Raw genomic sequence first — 20,617 nt, 5'->3', positions numbered from 1 at the left:
TTAGGTTGGGCTAGGAATGCAGTAAATAAACTACATCTCCCATGATCCCAGCGCAATCGCCATGCTGACCTTGGCTAGTGGGTGTTGGAGTCGCCACGTTTGGAGGGTTGTGGGATCCCCATCCCTGGTTTAGAATGAAAGATCATCACAACACTGGGTCAGACCGGGGTATATGTGGTGTACTGGGTGTTAGGGGAGGGGTGTTACGGGAGAAGAGTATATCTGGTGGGGACCATGTCTGGCTCCTTCTGGGGTAGTTTGTTCACTTTTGGTCCCCACCCTGCACTCAGACCTCACCTGCGGCTCCTGGAAGCTGCAACAGCATAGAATCATAGAGTTGGAAGAGACCACAAGGGCCATCGAGTCCAACACCCTGCCAAGCAGGAAACAATCAGAGCACTCCTGACATATGGTTGTCAAGCCTCTGCTTAAAGACCTCCAAAGAAGGAGACTCCACCACACTCCTTGGCAGCAAATTCCACTGTCAAACAGCTCTTACTGTCAGGAAGTTCTTCCTAATGCTTAGGTGGAATCTTCTTTCTTGTAGCTTGGAACCATTGCTCCGTGTCCGCTTCTCTGGAGCAGCAGAAAACAACCTTTCTCCCTCCTCTATGTGACATCCTTTTATATATTTGAACATGGCTATCATATCACCCCTTAACCTCCTCTTCTCCAGGCTAAACATGCCCAGCTCCCTTAGCCGTTCCTCATAAGGCATCGTTTCCAGGCCTTTGACCATTTTGGTTGCCCTCCTCTGGACACGTTCCAGTTTGTCCATGTCCTTCTTGAACTGTGGTGCCCAGAACTGGACACAGTACTCCAGGTGAGGTCTGACCAGAGCAGAATACAGTGGCCCTATTACTTCCCTTGATCTAGATGCTATACTCCTATTGATGCAGCCCAGAATAGCTGTGCTCTGTCTACACAGCCTGATGCAGCAATGGTTCTGAATGCCAGTTGCTGGAAGTTGCAGGACGGGAGAGGGCTCCTGTGTTCGAATCCTGCTTGCGGGTTTCCCATGCCAGCCAATTGGCCATGGTCACTGGCCTTAGATGGGTCACTGGCCTGATCTGGCAGCAAGTCTCTTCTTATGGAACCTCCAGGTCCTGAGGCAGTCTATCTAGATCCCGAGGTTCTTAGGGGCGCTTGGCCACTGTGAGAATGCAGGATGCAGGACTCAGTGGGCCACTGGCCTGATCCAGAAGGCTCTTATGACCCTATGGAACCTCCAATTCCAGAGGCAGTCTATCTGAACTTGTAGGTTCTTTGACAGGCATGGGCAAACCCGGCCCTCCAGATGTTTTTTGAGACTACAATTCCCATCATCCCTGACCACTGGTCCTGTTAGCCAGGGATGATGGGAGTTGTGGTCCCAAAACATCTGGGGGGCCGAGTTTGCCTGTGCCTGTTCTTTGAGGTATTTGGCCAAGGGGAGAGGTGGGAAGGAGAGTTCTAAGCCCCACATCCCTTATTACACATCAAGGTCACATTTCTGTTCCCAAGCCTCAACTTCTTTAGGTTCTCATGGAACCAGGTCCAGAGGCAGTCTATCCGGACTGGCAGAATCCGAGACCAGGGAGAAGAGTCGGTGGAAGAAGATTGGAAGAAATTTAAAATCTATCTACAGAAATACTGCAAAATTATTGAATGTTAATGACGTTGGAATGAAACGAAGTGGTTCTAGCAACAAGGCAAAATAAGAATACGTAAGAATGGATTGATTAGACGAAAATTTGAAGTTATAATATGTGAGGATAAACAATTAAGGGTAAACTAAGAGGGTATGGATTTGCTGAACAAATTTTTAAATGGAATACAAAAAAGGGAGGTGTGAGGAAGTCATGAAAATAAGTAAATGAGTGGTAAGATATCAGAAAGAGGGATTTTCTTTTCTCCTTTCTTTTTTCTTTTTATGTCTACTTTTGGTTTTTGTATTTTTTGTGTTTTCCTTTTACTGTTTTGTAACCTTTTTCTTGTTGAAAACTTAATAAATATTATTTAAAAAAAAAAAAAACAGAGGCAGTCTATCCGAACTTGTAAATTCTTAGAGGTATTTGGCCATGGGGAGAATAATAATAATAAATTTTATTTACCGTATTTTTCGCCCATGGGGCGCACTGGCCCATAGGACGCACCTCGTTTTTTTTGGGGGGAGGGAATGAATAAAAAAAAGAATATTTCCCACCCCAGCCCCCAGAACAGGCTGCTATCCGTAAGCCTTGCGAACTCCCGCCGGTCTTGCAAGGCTTGCGGATAGCTTCCTGAAGCCTGCATTCACCCCATAGGATGCACACACATTTCCCCTTCGTTTTTGGAGGGGGAAAAGTGCGTCCTATAGGGCGAAAAATACAGTATACCCCGCCCTCCCCAACCAAGACAGGGCGGCTAACACCCGATATAAAAACAAATTGATTGAAATACAACTTAAAAACAAGATTAAAATACAACATTAAAACATTAAAATACAGCTTCATTTCAATGGAAACTCAAATCAAAAAGTTTTTTGGGGATGAAAATGTCAGTTCTTCACCAAGGCTAACTTTCCAGACTGGTCCTACGTAGGCCAGAAAAAAAGCCAGGGAAGTCCCCAAATAGGAGTTCCATCAGAGGAGGAGAAAGGAAAAAGGAAAGAGGGGGAGGGGATCAAGTTGATTCCAAGTCAAAGGCCAGGCAGAACAACTCTGTCTTACAGGCTCTGGGGAAAGAAATCAGATCCTGCAGGGCCCTGGTCTCATGAGACAGAGCGTTCCACCAGGCTGGAGCCAGTGTTGAAAAGGCCCTGGCTCTGGTTGAGGCTAATCTGACTTCCTTAGGGCCCGGGACCACTAGGGTGTTGCTATTTATGGACCTTAAGGCTCTCCGTGAGGCATACCGGGAGAGGCGGTCCCGTAGGTACGAGGGTCCTAGGCCATGAAGGGCTTTAAAGGTCAAAACCAGCACCTTAAACCTGACCCTGTGCTCCACCGGGAGCCAGTGCAGCTGGAAAAGCACTGGGTGAAAATGCTCCCATGGCAGAGTCGCCGTAAGGAGCCTCGCCACGGCATTCTGCACCCGCTGGAGTTTCTGGGCCAGCTTCAAGGGCAGCCCCACGTAGAGCGAATTACAGTAGTCAAGCCTGGAGGTGACCGTTGCATGGATCACTGTGGCCAGGTCGGGGCGGGAAAGGTAAGGGACCAACTGCTTGGTGGAAAAACGAGGATGCAGTCTTTTCTGCTGTTCTCCGCTCTCACTGCCCCACCCAGTCCATCTTCGAGTTCCCCAGGAGGAAGGTTTAGCAATAGTTTTTTTCCAGGCAGGCAGGCAGAGCAAGAAGGGACGTTCAGTCCCAGGAGCTGTGGCCGGAAAAGCAGCTGTTGCATCACAACTGGACGATCCTTTCTCTCTATATATATATTTTTCAAGAAGGAAAGCCTCTTGCTGCTAAGAGACAAAATTGTCCAGCCTGCCAGCCGTCTCCTGGGTCCTTTCCCCTGGTTGCAGTGATGTCTCATTCCTCCACCCACCCACCTCACACCCTTCTGCACCACCAACACCCGTCTCTGGCAGCGGGTTGCAGAGGAAACCGCAAGGGAACAGCCTGTCCCCAAACGGCTCGGCTGCACCTCTTCAGGCTGCTTCCTGGCCTCCCCTTTTCGAGCTCATTGGGCCTGCGAGCCAAAAGCGCCTGTGAGCTATTGGAAAAAGGCACCTCCTGCCAAGCCACAGGGCCAGAGCTGGGTCAGCAAGCTGGGAAAAGAGCCTGGTTTGGGCTTTCCGACAGCTCGTTCCCGAAATGGTGCCAAACGCGGCTTCCGAGATCGCCGGCCAAGTTGGCACGGGGGCAAAGGGCCCTGCCTAGATTAAAGCCTGCTGTCAGTCGACTCTGGGGCTGTTTGGGATCCACCATTGTCGTTAAAAAGGCGGCTGTTCAGGAGGGCTTTTAAAGCCCTATACGGCCTAGGACCCTCATACCTACAGGACATTTCTGGTATACCCCACGGAGGACCTTAACAATCTGCTAATAATAGGTGAAGGTAAAGGTAAAGGGACCCCTGACCATTAGGTCCAGTCGTGGCCGACTCTGGGGTTGCGACGCTCATCTCGCTTTACTGGCCAAGGGAGCCGGCATACAGCTTCCGGGTCATGTGGCCAGCAGGACTAAGCCGCTTCTGGCGAACCAGAGCAGCGCACGGAAATGCCGCTTACCTTCCCGATGGAGTGGTACCTATTTATCTACTTGCACTTTGAGTTGCTTTTGAACTGCTAGGTTGGCAGGAACAGGGACCGAGCAACAGGAGCTCACCCCGTTGTGGGGATTCGAACCGCCAATCTTCTGATCGGCAAGTCCTAGGCTCTATGGTTTAACCCGCAGCGCCACCTGTGTCCGCCACTCCGGGTAGCTTTCAGCATACAGTGGTACCTTGGGATACATACACTTCAGGTTACATACGCTTCCGGTTACAGACTCCGCTAACCCAGAAATAGTACCTCCGGTTAAGAACTTTGCTTCAGGATGAGAACAGAAATCGTGCGGTGGCAGCAGGAGGCCCCATTAGCTAAAGTTGTGCTTCAGGTTAAGAACAGTTTCAGGTTAAGAACGGACCTCTGGAACGAATTAAGTACTTAACCCGAGGTACCACTGTATATAAAACAGATAATCAAACATTAAACTATCTTTTTTTTTAAAAAAAAAAAAAAACCTTCCCTCTACAGGGTTGCCTTCAGATGTCTTCTAAAGGTCGTATAGTTACTTATTTCCTTGGCTCACGGAGTCGTATAACTCCATACCCTCCAACATTTCTCCGATGACAATAGGGATGCCCTAAGAAAAAGCAGGTTCCAGCATGAAATCAGAAACCAGGGTGGTTTTTCTGTGAATCCAGGACTGTCCCTGGAAAATAGTGATATGTTTTGTAAGTGAGCCCCGTGCAAATACAGCAACGCCCTTGTGCAATGCACACTTGTGTTGTGCTGCACGTACAAGTTTAACCTTCAAAGCGTACGGTTCGTTCAGCATCGGCTTATCTTCTTGATATCTATCGCCAGGACCTTAATAGTCTCAACGTGTATGAATATTGCCTGGTTTATGATTAACAGGAGAAGGAGGCCATGCATTCCTTTTATATCCCGTGCAAAGTTCAGTCCTAGTCTCTGACTGAGCAAGTCCTGAAGGATTCTGGGAAATAAAAGAGGCTTGATCGCCCCGGAGGATTCTGGGAAATGAACCTGACACACCGTCTAGGTTCACCCAGAAACAGGCTGCTGTACCCTCTTGACCTGAAGGGGGCAGTGCTGAGCTGGCTGTGTTTCTCCTGTGTGTGTGTGCGACTTTGTGTGTCTTTGTGTTCTTCTCAATGATCTTCCTTTGCATCTTGCGAGAGGTTCGGAGGAGATTCTCCTTTTCCTCACACGTAAGTCTCCTTTACACTCCTCCCATCGCCAGCAGAGAACCTGCAGCTGGAGGCACTTGGAATAATACAATTTCTTTGGTTTATTTTGAGCGTCAATAACACACGCTCCTTTTCGGATATTCAGTTCCCAGAAAAGTGGCTCGTAAATCAGCTGGTTTTCTGCAAGGCTGAGCTCCCATTCTGTAGTGTGGGTTATGTGTTTATTTCTTCCAGTTATTTAGTCTGGGGACAAGCTCTCACAGTGCGAAGCCTAGAGAGAAATCTCTTTTAAGTTTGCATGGAGATATTTTTCTCTGTTGCTCACAATCCAGTGAGATCACGGTTAGCGGCCATCAATAGCGCTTTCATCCTCCTTTAATTTGTCTAATCCCATTTAAAAGCCCTTGCCAACAAAGGTCCGTATAGTTAAAGCTATGGTTTTCCCAGTAGTGATGTATGGAAGTGAGAGCTGGACCATAAAGAAGGCTGATTGCTGAAGAATGGATGCTTTTGAATTCTGGTGCTGGAGGAGACTCTTGAGAGTCCCATAGACTGCAAGAAGATCCAACCTCTCCATTCTGAAGGAAATCAGCCCTGAGTGCTCCCTGGAAGGACAGATCCTGAAGCTGAGGCTCCAAGACTTTGGCCACTCATGAGAAGAGAAGACTCCCTGGAAAAGACCCTGATGCTGGGAAAGATGGAGGGCACAAGGAGAAGGGGACAACAGAGGACAAGATGGTGGGACAGTGTTCGCAAAGCTACCAGCATGAGTTTGACCAAACTGCGGGAGGCAGTGGAAGACAGGAGGGCCTGCCGTGCTCTGGTCCAGGGGGTCACGAAGAGTTGGACACGACTAAACGACTAAACAACAATTTAAAAACCATCCCAGTTGGTGGCCATTTATTTATTTACTTATTAAATTTATATACCGCTGTTCATCACCAGATCTGGGGGGGGGGGGGAGTTAAAATACAAGATAAAAAAAAACCTGTCTTCCTTTTTTTTTAATAAATATTTATTAAGATTTTTTTAAAATACAAAATGCAAAAATAATAAACAATATAACATTTCCAGAACTTCTTTGGACTCCCTCACGTCTCCCACTCCCACTTACATCGTTATAAATTTTTCCAGCAATTTATCATCTTGTTTATATTCTTAAATTTTGTTCAATTAGTTTGATCTATTCTCCACAAATTTTATATTTCCCTCAATCTCACTTATCGTCAATTTCAAATCTAATTCAGTGGTAGGCAATTATTTAAGATCTAGCATCCTTCTTAGCCTTCAACCAAATTACAATACTTTTGTAGATAAATCTTGAATTTCTTCCAATCTTCTTCAACCCTCTCTTCTCCCAGGTCTCGGATTCTGCCAGTCATCTCGGCCAGTTGCATATAGTCCATCAGCTGCATCTGCCACTCTTCCAGTGTGGGTAGATCTTGAGTTTTCCAGCTCTTGGCGATGAGTATCCTTGCTGCCGTTGTTGCATACATAAAAAATGTTCGGTCCTTCTTTAACACCTTCTGGCCGACAATGCCCAGAAGGAAGGCCTCTGGTTTCTTAGTGAAGGTATACTTAAATACCTTTTTCAACTCATTATATATCATTTCCCAAAAGGCCTTCACTCTAGGGCAAGTCCACCAGAGGTGAAAGAATGTTCCTTCATGTTCTTTACATTTCCAACATTTATTATCAGACAAATGGTATATTTTGGCAAGTTTAACTGGGGTCATGTACCATCTATATATCATTTTCATTACATTTTCCTTCAGAGCATTACATGCAGTGAAGTTCAGCCCAGTGGTCCACAACCTTTCCCAGTCCTCAAACATAATATTATGCCCAATATCCTGAGCCCACTTTATCATAACCGATTTAACCATTTCGTCTTGTGTATTCCATTTCAGCAGCAAGTTATACATTCTTGATAATACCTTAGTCTTGGGCTCTAACAGTTCTGTTTCCAACTTCGATTTCTCCACCTGGAACCCTAGCTTTTTGTCATTTTTAAAAACTTCTTTAATCTGAGCGTAGTGTAACCAGTCTCGCACTTTATCCTTCATTTTCTCCAAACTCTGCAATTTCCAATTGTCTCCATCTTTTTCTAATATTTCCCAATATTTTGGCCATTTGGCCTCCATATTGGGTCTTTTTCGGGCCTTAGCTTCCAGAGGTGAAAGCCACCTCGGAGTTTTGTTTTCCAGTAAGTCTTTGTATTTTGTCCAGACATTAAAAACTGCTTTCCTGACAATATGGTTCTTGAAGACCTTATTGATCTTAACCTTATCGTACCATAGATATGCATGCCAACCAAAAGCATTGTTAAACCCTTCCAAATCCAATACGTCAGTGTCTTCGAGAAGTAGCCAGTCTTTTAGCCAGCAAAAAGCTGCGGCTTCATAATACAACTTTAAGTCCGGCAGGGCAAAGCCCCCTCTTTCTTTCGCATCAGTTAGTATCTTAAACTTAATTCTGGGCTTTTTGCCCTGCCAGACAAATCTAGATATATCTCTCTGCCACTTCCGGAAACACTCTGTCTTGTCCACAATCTGCAATGTTTGAAACAAAAACAACATCTTTGGCAATACATTCATCTTAACAGCAGCAATTCGGCCTAACAGAGAAAGCTTCAATTTTGTCCAACTATCCAAATCTCTCTTAATTTCAGACCAACATTTTTCGTAATTATCCTTAAATAGACTCAGATTTTTTGCTGTTATGTTTACCCCTAGGTACTTTACTTTTTTAACCACAGTTAGTTCCGTTTCTCTCTGAAACTGTTCCGACTCTACATCTGTCAGATTTTTCCCCAACACCTTAGTTTTCTGTTTATTTAGTTTAAATCCTGCCACCCGACCAAAATCTTGGATCAGTTGTAATACTCTTTTTGTACTAGATTCTGGCTCCTGCAAGGTCAAAACTAGGTCATCTGCAAAAGCTTTAAGTTTATATTGTTTCGCTCCGACCTGAATCCCTTCCACCAACCGGTCCCCTCTAATCATATTCAAGAGCACCTCCAGAACTGAAATAAATAACAAAGGGGAAATCGGGCAGCCTTGTCGTGTTCCTTTTTCAATTTTAAACTCTTCAGTAACCACATTGTTTACTATCAATTTAGCCTTTTGTTCTGAATATATTGCATCAATCCCATTCTCAAAACCCCGACCCACTCCCATTTCTTTTAAATTTCCCTTCATAAATTTCCAAGAGATATTATCAAAGGCCTTCTCCGCATCTATAAAGATTAACACTGCTTTTGTATTTATATCAGTTTGCAAAAGTTCCAAAATGTCAATAATGTTCCTTGTATTAGCAAACATGTGTCTACCTGGGAGAAAGCCTGCCTGGTCTTTATGAATTACTTCATTTAAAACTTTTTTAAATCTACTTGCCAAAACATCTGCAAAAATTTTGTAATCCACATTTAAAAGGGAGATGGGACGGTAGTTCTTAAGTTGCGTCTTTTCAGCTTCCGATTTTGGTATCAATGTGATGAAAGCTTCCTTCCACGATTCCGGCGCCCTCCTCCCCTCCATAATTTCATTGCTAACCTCCATCAGTGGTTGAATCAAATGGTCTTTTAATATCTTATAATACTTGGAGGTTAGCCCGTCTGGCCCTGGAGATTTGCCCGGTTTCATGTTTTGAATGGCTTGTTCAATTTCTTGACATGTTATTTTACTGTTCAGGAGAGATCTATTTTCTTGTGACAGCCTTTTAAGTCCATTTTTCTCCAAAAATTGTTTTATCTCGTCCTCATTCTGCGGCCCTTGAGTATATAATTTTTTGAAGTATTTCTGGAAACACTTTCTAATCTCCGTGGGGTTCTGAATGTTTCTTCCTTCAATTTCCAAATTTGTAACTATATTCAATTTTTGTCTCTTCTTCAACTGCCAAGCTAGCAGTTTCCCACATTTATTTGCCGATTCAAAAGTTTTTTGTTTCATTAATTTAATCTTCCACTCTATTTCCTGATTTATCAGTTTAGAATACTGTGCTTGATAGAGTTTGATTTCTCTCAAGATCGGCAGGGACTTCGGGTTTGATCTTAACTTCTTCTCCAATTCTTTTATTTTCTCCAAAATCTTATCTTTTCTGTCATTTTGTATCCTCTTCCTTGCCGCATTCTGTTGTATCAAGAACCCCCTCATCACAGCTTTACTTGCATCCCAAATAATTCTTTTTTCCACCGCAGTGTTCATATTTATCTCAAAGTAATCCTTCAATGCTTTCTGGGCCTTCTTAGTAATCTCCTGATCTCTGAACAGATTGTCATTCATCTTCCATCTAAAGGAACCAGTTGGTAATAGTATCATATCCATTTTCAGTGCGTTATGGTCGGAGCAGGTTTTTGGGCAGATTTCCACCTTTCTGACCTTCGGTGCCAGACCTCTAGTTATCCATATTTGGTCGATTCTTGTCCAAGTCAGCTGGGCTTCAGAGAAGAATGTTCCTTCTTTTCCCAAGGGATTCTTCGTTCTCCAAATGTCAATCCAGTCCATATTGTCAGTCAGTTCAAAAAAGGTCTTTGGTAGTCTGCCATCTTTAGTGACATTCTGGCTTTGTGACTTATCCGATGCTCATTGGATGTTTATTGAACTGTTGCAACAGGGTCCTCACTCACCACACGCAGGAAAGAGGAGAGGAACCCAGAACTATGGTGCACAAGCCCTTATATAGACTCTTGAATTTGCCCACCCTGTAGCTTAAGACCACCCCCCAAAGCATCATACATACATCACAGAAGGAGGCGGTCTACAGCAGAAATCCTGCCTGCCAGGATACCTGATAATGGCCACTGATTGCTTTACCTGGGCAGCCTGGCCATTCTTTTGTGATGGTAAATATTTTAATTCCTGAATCCAGGTCACAGGCTCACCCTATTCATACACAAATACGCGCTTAAGACAGGATTTGTGAGCAAGAGACAATGGGAAGGCTTTTCCATTTCCTTCCTCCTTGCAGAGAAACATTTGAGGTCAATTTGGGAGAGTCCAAATGGTTTCAGGATTGTTCTCCTGTGGATTACATACTTATGTATGTGTTTGCCTTGTAAATTTATGAATATTTAATTTATATATTTGACACCTTAAATTCTTATAACACATGTTTCATGTTTATTATATTTTTATATCTGTTGGAAGAAGCCACCCAGAGTGGCTGGGGCGACCCAATCAGATGGGTGGGGTATTTATTATTATTATTATTATTATTATTATTATTATTAGGACATCCCCATTTTCATCAGAGAAATGTTGGAGGGTATATAAATGGCGCCTTTTCCTTCCAGGTCAGCCTGTCTCAGACTGCAGGTTGGCTCTGAACCAGCAGAGTTCATCTTAGATTCATAGATATTAGACCAGGGGTAGGCAACTTAAGGCCCGGGGGCTGGATGTGGCCCAGTTGCCTTCTAAATCCAGCCCATCAACTGCCCAGGAATGGGACGCGGGTGGCACTGTGGGTTAAACCACAGAGCCTAGAACTTGCCGATCAGAAGGTTGGCTGTTTGAATCCCCGCGACGGGGTGAGCTCCCATTGCTCAGTCCCTGCTCCTGCCAACCTAGCAGTTCGAAAGCACGTCAAAGTGCAAGTAGATAAATAGGTACCACTCCAGTGGGAAGGTAAACGGCGTTTCCATTCGCTGCTCTGGTTCGCCGGAAGTGGCTCAGTCATGCTGGCCACATGACCCGGAAGCTGTATGCTGGCTCCCTCGGCCAATAAAGCGAGATGAGCGCTGCAACCCCAGAGTCGGCCACGACTGGACCTAAGGCCCAGGGGCCAGATGCGGCCCAATCACCTAAATCCGGCCCGCCAACTGTCCAGGAATCAGCGTGTTTTTACATGTGTAGAATGTGTCCTTTTATTTAACATGCATCTCTGGGTTATTTGTGGGGCATAGGAATTTGTTCATTCCCCCCCCCCAAAAAAAAATATAGTCTGCCCCCCCCACATGGTCTGAGGGACGGTGGACCAGCCCACAGCTGAAAATGGTTGCTGACCCCTGTATTTGACTCTTGCCACAGCAAGCGTGCTTCACCTGCTGTGTTACTGCCTATATTTGCAGCCATTTGCAGCACAGGTTCCCTTGTAAGGTGGTGGAGGAGAGGGAAGCAACGTTCTTGCATGCAGAAGAACTCAAACCACTTTTAACTCTGGAAATGGACCTCCATCCCTCAGTGAGGAATAGGCTGTGCGGGTCCTGATTCCTCCTCCCTCTTCCCATGGTATTGCACTCATATCTAAAAAGGAAGGTGCAGCTAGAGACAACTGTATCTACTCACTAGTAACTCTGCATATGGGGCAAGCTTCTCCCCCATGGGTGATTTGCATCTTAGCCAGATGGAGCCTTTGGCACGGGTTCCAGTAAGTGCAGAGAGCGCTGCCCGTGGCATGGAAAGGGCACTAGGTTCTTTCTCTTTTGTATTTCCTGATTAAGAAAACCACACCGACTAATATGATCTGATTGCACGATGCGTCAGCGTGGGAGAGCCTGGGCCGAAATCACGTTCTCAAGGTGAACTCGGTGCCCCCGTTATGTAAGCGCTGCAGACAAAGACGGCGGCAATTAGCAGTTTAATAACATGCCATTAGCAATAATAATCCTCACGCTTAATAACATAATCTAGAGAGGGCTGTTTTCCAGAACCGGAGAGGCAGCTTTTGCCTGGGGGCGAGTTTCCCACGGTGGTTAATTTAGACATCCTTTAAGTAGCAAAATACAAATCGTTTCCAAATGTGTGGGCCTGACATTTTGCCGGCTCCCCTCGTCCTGGAAAGACCGAGTGCTGGCTGTGGACATGCTCAGAGGCACTCTTGCCGTGTGCCTTTACGGCACCCGATGGCTAAATGAAGCCTGGCGATTCAGTGGCGTGCTGGAAACTCACGCCTGAATCTGTAGTCAGGAAAGGGAAGTGATAACCCAGCGTCGGGCGTGAGAGTCGGGACTTCGTGTTTGGTTGCTGTTTTCGGAAAGGCCTCTGTGGTTTGACACATGCAGGAAAGGGGTCAGGAAGAATCCTGGGTGCTTCTCACAGCTCAGAAGACAGAGCGATGCCATAGCAAATGCAGCACATGCGAAACAGCCCGAAATCTCACACTGTGTGCTTGGCACCGCTCACCCCGGGGGAAAGCTGTAATAATGACGATTGCGCCCCATTTGAGATTTCGACAGGGACCGGAAACCCCAAACACTTCCTACCCATAGCTGTCAACTTACAGATTTGAAAATAAGGGACCAGCAGCCTTGAAAATAAGGGATCAGCAGCCAAAATAAGGGATTTTCCAAGGGGCACAGGTATGTTCAACTTCTGAGCCCCTCCGAGCCAAAGGCAGAAAGCCCAGCCAGCAGCCAAACGAAGCCTCAGGTGGTGGTTCCCACAGCGCAGCAACCCGGCAAAGGGGATGCAGCAAGGAAAACCACCGTCACCTCTCTGCTGGGAAGCGCTGAGCAAAGGCGAGTCCCCAGGCAACGCGGCCGATTTGATCGGCACATGGCATGCAAGCTCCACCCCCCAGTCGTTCTTTGACTCCTTATTGGGTGAGCAATGCAGCCAAGCAACACAGCTGGAGCCTCCCTCCTCCCTGGTCGGCAGAGAGGGAGGGAGATGAGCTGCTTCCTTTGAAACCCGGGAAATTTAAGGGACATCATCAATAAGGGACAGCAGCGGGACACGGCGCTGGGATAAGGGACTTTCCCGCCAAATAAGGGACAGTTGACAGCTATGTTCCTACCTATGATTTAGCATTCCTTTATTACATATACAAAACTGGGGCCATCATTTTCAAGACAACCCACCTTTGCGCTGTGAGCCTGGCAAATCTGGAACTGGACTTGATGATCAAATAAGGTGATATTCTTTAGCTGGACTTCGTTGTTTTAACCCACGTGCAAATGTGCTCATTCTACGTGCCTGTTTTATGGTTTCGGTTTTTGTCTCTTAATTTTAATCCGTTGCCATAACTCTCCTTTTTTTATGCATGTCATAAAACGGAAATTTAAGAATCCCTGCAAAAATGTAAGAACGACAGAATGGTTTAAATTAGGCTCATAATTCCCTATCCTGGAAGAGCACAAATTAGAGCAAATTCACACCTTACCTTTGAAACACTATGGTACCATGTTAAGCAGTCATGGCTCCTCCCTAAGAATTCTGGGAACTGTAGTTCATTAAAGGTGATGAGGGCTGTTAAAAAGGTAAAGGGACCCCTGACCGTTAGGTCCAGTTATGACTGTCACTGGGGTTGTGGCGCTCATCTCGCTTTATTGGCCAAGGGAGCCGGCGTACAGCTTCATGTGGCCAGCATGACTAAGCCACTTCTGGCGAACCAGAGCAGCGCACGGAAGCGCCGTTTACCTTCCCGCCGGAGTGGTACCTATTTATCTACTTGCACTTTGACGTGCTTTCAAACTGCTAGGTGGGCAGAGCTGGGACCGAGCAACGGGAGCTCACTTTGTTGCGGGGATTCAAACTGCTGACCTTCCGATCGGCAAGTCCTAGGCTCTGTGGTTTAACCCACAGTGCCACCCCTTACAGAACTACAGTTCCCAGAGTTCCCTGGGAAAATGGATTGATTGTTGAACCACCCTGGGAAATGCTCTGGGAGGGGCTTCCCATCAAAACCTTTAACAAACTACAGCTCCCATAATTCCTTGGGGAAAGCCACGCAGGCTTAAAGTGTTTGGTGTGAATGCAACCAAAGCTTTCTCTGCCATTGATTATTATTTGCTGAGGATCTTTAAAATTGCTCTCGAGTAGCTTTCCTTGATTCCTTCCATCAAAGCCTCCCAAAACCACAAGTTCCATTGGGTGCTTCCTAGTACACTCCATTTGTACCAGAATTTGCACTCAGACCCTTCTGTGTCTTACCTGTTCACTTATACCCCTCTCAGCCACCCACCACCCTTCAAAATAAATATGTGCCCAGGGCAGCTTTGGAGTCAATTTTGAGAAAAAGAATTTGATGGTGGGAAATGTTCTTTGCCATAGTATTTTGAAAGGGAAAATTCAATGTATGTATGTAAGAATATAGTATATATACTTAACAGGAACTGAAGAAGATATATGCGTATGTATGTGTAATTTTGAAAACGCAACAAAAAATATTTAAAATAAAAATAAAACAATCAGTAAGGAGATTCGGACTGCTTCTTCCACTGGGTGGATGGTCTAGCAAGCTACACTCTCACTACAATCCAAAGGGGTGTTCTAAAAGCCAGAAGCCATTATTGACATCCATTGGCCTTGTTCTTTTCCTGCTAGAGCTGAGCTCTAGAACAGGGGTCAGCAAACGTGTCCAGCAGGGGGCCGGTCCACTGTCCCTCAGACCTTGTGGGGGGCCAGACTGGTATATTTTGAAAAGAAAAATGAACGAATTCCTCTGCCCCACAAATAACCCAGAGATGCATTTTAAATAAAAGCACACATTCTACTCATGTCAAAACACACTGATTCCCGGACCGTCCGCTGGCCGGATTTAGAAGGTGATTGGGCCGGATCCGGCCCCTGGGCCTTTGTTTGCGTACCCATGCTCTAGAACCTACCAAGCAATGATAACAAGCCTGTGCAAGTGCCTTGAGCACCTAATTTGGGGAATTAGGTGCTGCTTCTGAGATGATTTGCGGAGGATGGCGGGTGGGACCAAAGTTCTTGGTGATCCCAGCTTGCGAAAAGCAAACTCGGTGCTTTCTGCACAAACTCTGTGCTTTCTGCACACACTGGCAGAGGCACACCCCTGCTTCCCAGGTCTGACGTCTCTGCGCTTATGAGTCACCCGCAAGCACACCCTCATTCTGTTCTCAGCACATTCCAGGTTCCGTTTTTGCTTTGTTTGGTTCTTTAGAGCAGCTGGGGTGAGTCAACCCCTCCTTTCCACCCCTCCACAGCGGTCGCAAATACACACACATACCGGCGAGCCACAGTCTCAGCAGGAACGTGAGTTGCTGGTGTCGAATACGCTCTGTGCACAGGGTTTGACGCACCTTGGGCTGCAGAAACCCAGGCCTCGCCACAGCACCCCCATTGGGGTGGGGCGTGGATCAGGCGACCCGGAGGGCACCGGGTTGGCGAAGGTTGCCATAGACGTGTCCACTGAGAGCACATTGCTCTGCCCCCATGGAGCTTGCAATCTTATGGCAGACCGTTATTGCTGCTTTAATATAATAATAATAATAATAATAATAATAATAATAATAATAATAATAATAATAATGCCACTCTGGGCAGCTTCCAACAAAGATTAAAAATACATTAAAATGTCACACATTAAAAAATTCCCTGAACAGGCCTGCCTTCAGATGTCTTCTAAATGTCAGGTAGTTGTTTATTTCCTTGACATCTGGTGGGAGGGTGTTCCACAGGGCGGGTGCCACCACCGAGAAGGCCCTCTGCCTGGTTCCCTGTAACTTGGCTTCTCGCAGGGAGGGAACCGCCAGAAGGCCCTCGGAGCTGGACCTCAGCGTCCAGGCAGAATTGTGTGTGCATTAAGATATCCTGCTTTCTGCTGCTCCAGAGGGCAGGACCCGAATCAGTGGTTTCAAACAACCAGAAGGGAGATTCCCAACTAAACCTGGGAGTCATTTTGGACTCACAGCTGTCCATGGAGGTGCAAGTCCATTCTGCATCCAGGGCAGCTGTCTACCAGCTCCATCTGGTACGCAGGCTGAGACCCTACCTGCCCACAGACTGTCTCGCCAGAGTGGTGCATGCTCTAGTTATCTCCCGCTTGGACTACTGCAATGCGCTCTACATGGGGCTACCTTTGAAGGTGACCCGGAAACTACAACTAATCCAGAATGCGGCAGCTAGACTGGGGACTGGGAGCAGCCACCAAGACCACATAACACTGGTCCTAAAAGACCTACATTGGCTCTCAGTACGTTTCTGAGCACAATTCAAAGCGTTGGTGCTGACCTTTAAATCCCTGTCAATCACCTCTATTTCCTGACACCTTTGAAGTGCCAGTTTGCATTTCTTAGTGCAGAAATTATTGATCTGATGTGTAGAAGTCTTTCCTATTCTGATTAATTAAAGAGGGTTCTGGAAGCTACCTGAAGCTTCTCTCTGTGAGAGAAACAAGCAGAAAGTTCATGATTGTTTGGGTCAGCAAACTTTTTCAGCAGGGGGCCGGTCCACTGTCCCCCGGACTTTGTGGGGGGCCGGACTATATTTTGAAAAGAATAATAATGAATGAATTCCTATGCCCCACAAATAACCCAGAGATGCATTTTAAATAAAAGGATACATTCTACTCATGTAAAAACACACTGATCCATGGGCCGGATTTAGAAGGCAATTGGGCCGGATCTGGCCCCCTGGCCTTAGTTTACCTACCCATAGGTTGTACCTTCTGGGAAGTTGAGTACAGTTGGTTTAAACTCATCCTGCTATCTCTTCTGCACGTCATGCTGTCTATAATAGTAGGGCCAGAAGGAGCCTTAGTCTCACTCTCTTTCGCTTTCTATATCTCTTTTGTTCTGGTGTTCTGTATATGGTGTTAAAGTTATAGACTTTTTATTATAAGTAATTGTAAGTTAAGTCTGCTGCAACTGGATTTCTTGTGGACAGTGCCAATCCTGATAGCACTGGATTTGTGACCATTTTTTTTTTTTAAATTCTTTTTATTAATTTTCACATTAGATCACCAAAAAGAAAAACAAATCAACGGTTACAACAGTTGTAAAAAACCCCAACACACACAAAAAAGAAAACTAAATAAATATCAATACATAACGTATAAACAATGTCGATTTCCATTACGCTTCTTTGCCTTCTCATTTATATCTTTATATCTTTAAATATTTTAATCATTCTTCTACACATCTATTGACTTCCATCCCTCCCGGTTTCAGGCTTCTTAGTATGAATAGTTTGTTTCTCCTGCAGTTGATAGTTATAATGATTTGCACATCGTAAGATCTATATCAGTCCTGCTATAGTTTTTAGGTTCTTGTAATTCCCTTCAATATAAATCATAAATTTATTCCAGTCATTAATAAACTTTGTATTCTTTTGGTTTCCAATTTTTTGTGTCATTTTTGCAAGTTCTACAAATTCGAATAACTTTGTTTGCCAATCACTAATTGGTGGGATACTTTGGCTTTTCCAATTTTGGGCAATTAATAATCTAGCGGCAGCTGTAGCATACTGGAATAATGTCTTATCTTCTTTTTTAATTTCGTCCCCAATTATTCCCAGAAGAAAAGCCTCTGGTCTTTTGGGAAATGTATATTTAAATATTTTTTTTAACTCATTGTAAATATATTCCCAGTATTTCTTCATTTCGTCGCATGTCCACCACATGTGGAAAAAATTACCTTCTTTAGTTTTACACTTCCAGCAAAACCTATTCCCTGTCTTGTACATTTTCCCTAGCTTTGCTGGGGTAATGTACCACCTGTACATCATCTTTTCTAAATTTTCCCTCAGTGTTACACATGCCGTGAATTTCATTCCGCTAGTCCATAAATTCAGCCACTTATCATACTCTATATTATATCCCAGATCCATTGCCCATCTTGTCATGACCTCCTTTATTTCCTCATCTTTGGTGTCCCATTCTAATAGTATATCATACATTTTAGATAATAATTTGGATTTACCCTCTATTATTTCTATCTGAAATTTGGATTTCTTCTCATTCATCCCTACTTTTTTATGTTCCGTCCATATTGCGTTTATTTGGTGGAATTGTAACCAGCTTGTTAATTTCTCTTTCAGCTCCTCATATGTTCTCATCCTCCATCCACTTTCTGATCTTATTAGTAGATCCTCATAAGTAAACCTTTTCCCTTCCATATTGGTTTTTTTGATCACTGAAATATTGATTGGTGATAGCCACCAGGGTGTTTTCCATTCAAGGAGTTTTTTATTCTTCTCCCACACTTCATATAGAGGCCCCCTAATAATATCACTTTGTTGTTGTTTAGTCGTTTAGTCGTGTCCGACTCTTCGTGACCCCATGGACCAGAGAACGCCAGGCACTCCTGTCCTCCACTGCCTCCCACAGTTTGGTCAAACTCATGCTGGTAGCTTCCAGAACACTGTCCCACCATCTCGTCCTCCGTCGTCCCCTTCTCCTTGTGCCCTCCATCTTTCCCAACATCAGGGTCTTTTCCAGGGAGTCTTCTCTTCTCATGAGGTGGCCAAAGTCTTGGAGCCTCAGCTTCAGGATCTGTCCTTCCAGTGAGCACTCAGGGCTGATTTCTTTCAGAATGGAGAGGTTGGATCTTCTTGCAGTCCATGGGACTCTCAAGAGTCTCCTCCAGCACCAGAATTCAAAAGCATCCATTCTTCGGCAATCAGCCTTCTTGATGGTCCAGCTCTCATTTCCATACATCACTTCTGGGAAAACCATGGCTTTCACTATACGGACCTTTGTTGGCAAGGTGATGTCTCTGCTTTATAAGATGCTGTCTAGGTCTGTCATTGCTCTGCAAATATAAGAGTCTGCATTTAAATATAAGGCCTTGCCTTAAATGCATACAGTGGTACCTTCATTCTCAAACGCAGGCATAGGCAAACTCCGGTCCTACAGATGTTTTGAGACTACAATCCCTATCATCCCTGACCAATGGTCCTGTTAGCTAGGGAGGATGGGAATTGTAATTCCAAAACATCTGGGGGGCCAGAGTTTGCCTGTACCTGCTCAAACGCCTTAGTACTCAAACAACTTGGAACCCAACCCCAGGGTCTTTTCCAGGGAGTCTTCTCTTCTCCTGAGGTGGCCAAAGTCTTGGAGCCTCAGCTTCAGGATCTAGAAAAGCCAAAACTTGGCTCCCTCTGCCTCCCGCCAAACGGTTTTGTTCTCACCCAAGTGCATCTGCAGAACAGCCCCCAAACAATTCCTCAGGCTGCCCTGGCCCTGTGTCACCCCAGCCAAGCAGGATGGGATGAGTCAGATGTGTATGTCTCACGGAGGGCCAGACACTGGCATCTGCACGGCAAGGGTGCTTTCCCAGCGCGGAGAGACCTGTGGGTGTGAGAAGAGCACTTCCAGATAATGTCTTAGACAAGGAGGTGTTCAGCTAGACGAAGCAGCGCCCAGGCAGCATCACGTAGATTTCAGGAGAGCCAGATCAGTCCGTCCCTCTGCAGTCTGCCCTAACTTCTCCACAACACCTCCTTTGCCTGAATTTGGGGCTGTCTCTCTCTCTCCTCGTCCCCTCAGTTCTTATGCCAGAGTGGTGCATGCTCTGGTTATCTTATACCTGAAGGAGCGTCTCCACCCCCATCGTTCTGCCCGGACACTGAGGTCCAGCTCTGAGGGCCTTCTGGCGGTTCCCTCACTGCGAGAAGTTGGGTTACAGGGAACCAGGCACAGGGCCTTCTTGGTGGCAGCGCCTGCCCTGTGGAACGCCCTCCCACCAGATGTCAAGGAAATAAACAACTATTTTACTTTTAAAAGACACCTGTTTAGGGAAGTTTTTAATGTCTGACTCTGTATTGTTTCTGATATTTGGTTGGAAGCTGCCCAGAGTGGCTGGGGAGACCTAGTCAGATGGGCGGGGTATAAATAATATATTATTATTATTATTATTATTATTATTATTATTATTATTATTATTTCCATTAGGGGCTTGTCCACACCTCGTCTTCATGTGATTTGCAAACCCCATGTGCCTCCTTTAGTTTCCCCCTCGCCCAAGCGGCGTTCTCCTCCAACTACTGCCGCCCCACAGTTTCCCCTCTCTAAATCCAGAGATTCCCTAAATCTTTGAAAATCCGAATAAGAGAGCTGCGTCGGTTGCATAATCTGGCCTGTGGCTGAGGAGGCCCTGGAGGATTCTGGGCAGCGAGAGGCCCAATGGTCAAGTTCAGTTGCTGAGTAATCGGTTCTTGAACTGGAGTCCAAAGCCCGGACTGTGCCAGCCCAGGACCCGGCTGCACAAAAGGGACCCTCCAGATTTCCGGGTGCTGGAGGAGGTCTGTGGGTGCCTTCTGCACCATGGGTGCAATAAAAGCACATTGCTGGAAGATTTATACCGGACCGTCCACACGTCGCTCCTCTTGTTCCGTGGTGTTTCCCCAACACAACTGTGCTATTGCCGCCCCGAGGGGCACCCTCGCGCCGCGGCACAACGGAAGAGGAGCCGAAAATATCTCAGAGCATTTGTGGTAAGTAACAAGTTGCCCGGTTGCAGCAGGAAGTTACGGGGCGTGCCGTGGTTGGAAATGGAGAATCGTGTCCGCCCTCCGAAACTTTCGCAGGTGCAAACAGTTCATGGGAGTGGGATTGCGTCTGTCCAA

The 20,617-nt window shown here is 45.8% G+C and overlaps 1 long non-coding RNA gene across 1 annotated transcript in view; it reads right to left on the bottom strand.

Annotated features, from left to right (window-relative positions):
* The window catches only part of LOC307221429, a 295,540-nt gene that overhangs the window by 173,257 nt on the left and 101,666 nt on the right, over window positions 1-20,617 (bottom strand). The gene's annotated exons all lie outside the window — the stretch shown is intronic.

The sequence above is a fragment of the Podarcis cretensis genome, assembly GCF_951804945.1.
Source record: "Podarcis cretensis genome assembly, chromosome: 8".
In the NCBI taxonomy this organism is placed as follows: Eukaryota; Metazoa; Chordata; class Lepidosauria; order Squamata; family Lacertidae; genus Podarcis; species Podarcis cretensis.
Note: the sequence above shows the minus strand (reverse complement) of the source record. Positions and strands in the feature narration are given on the sequence as shown.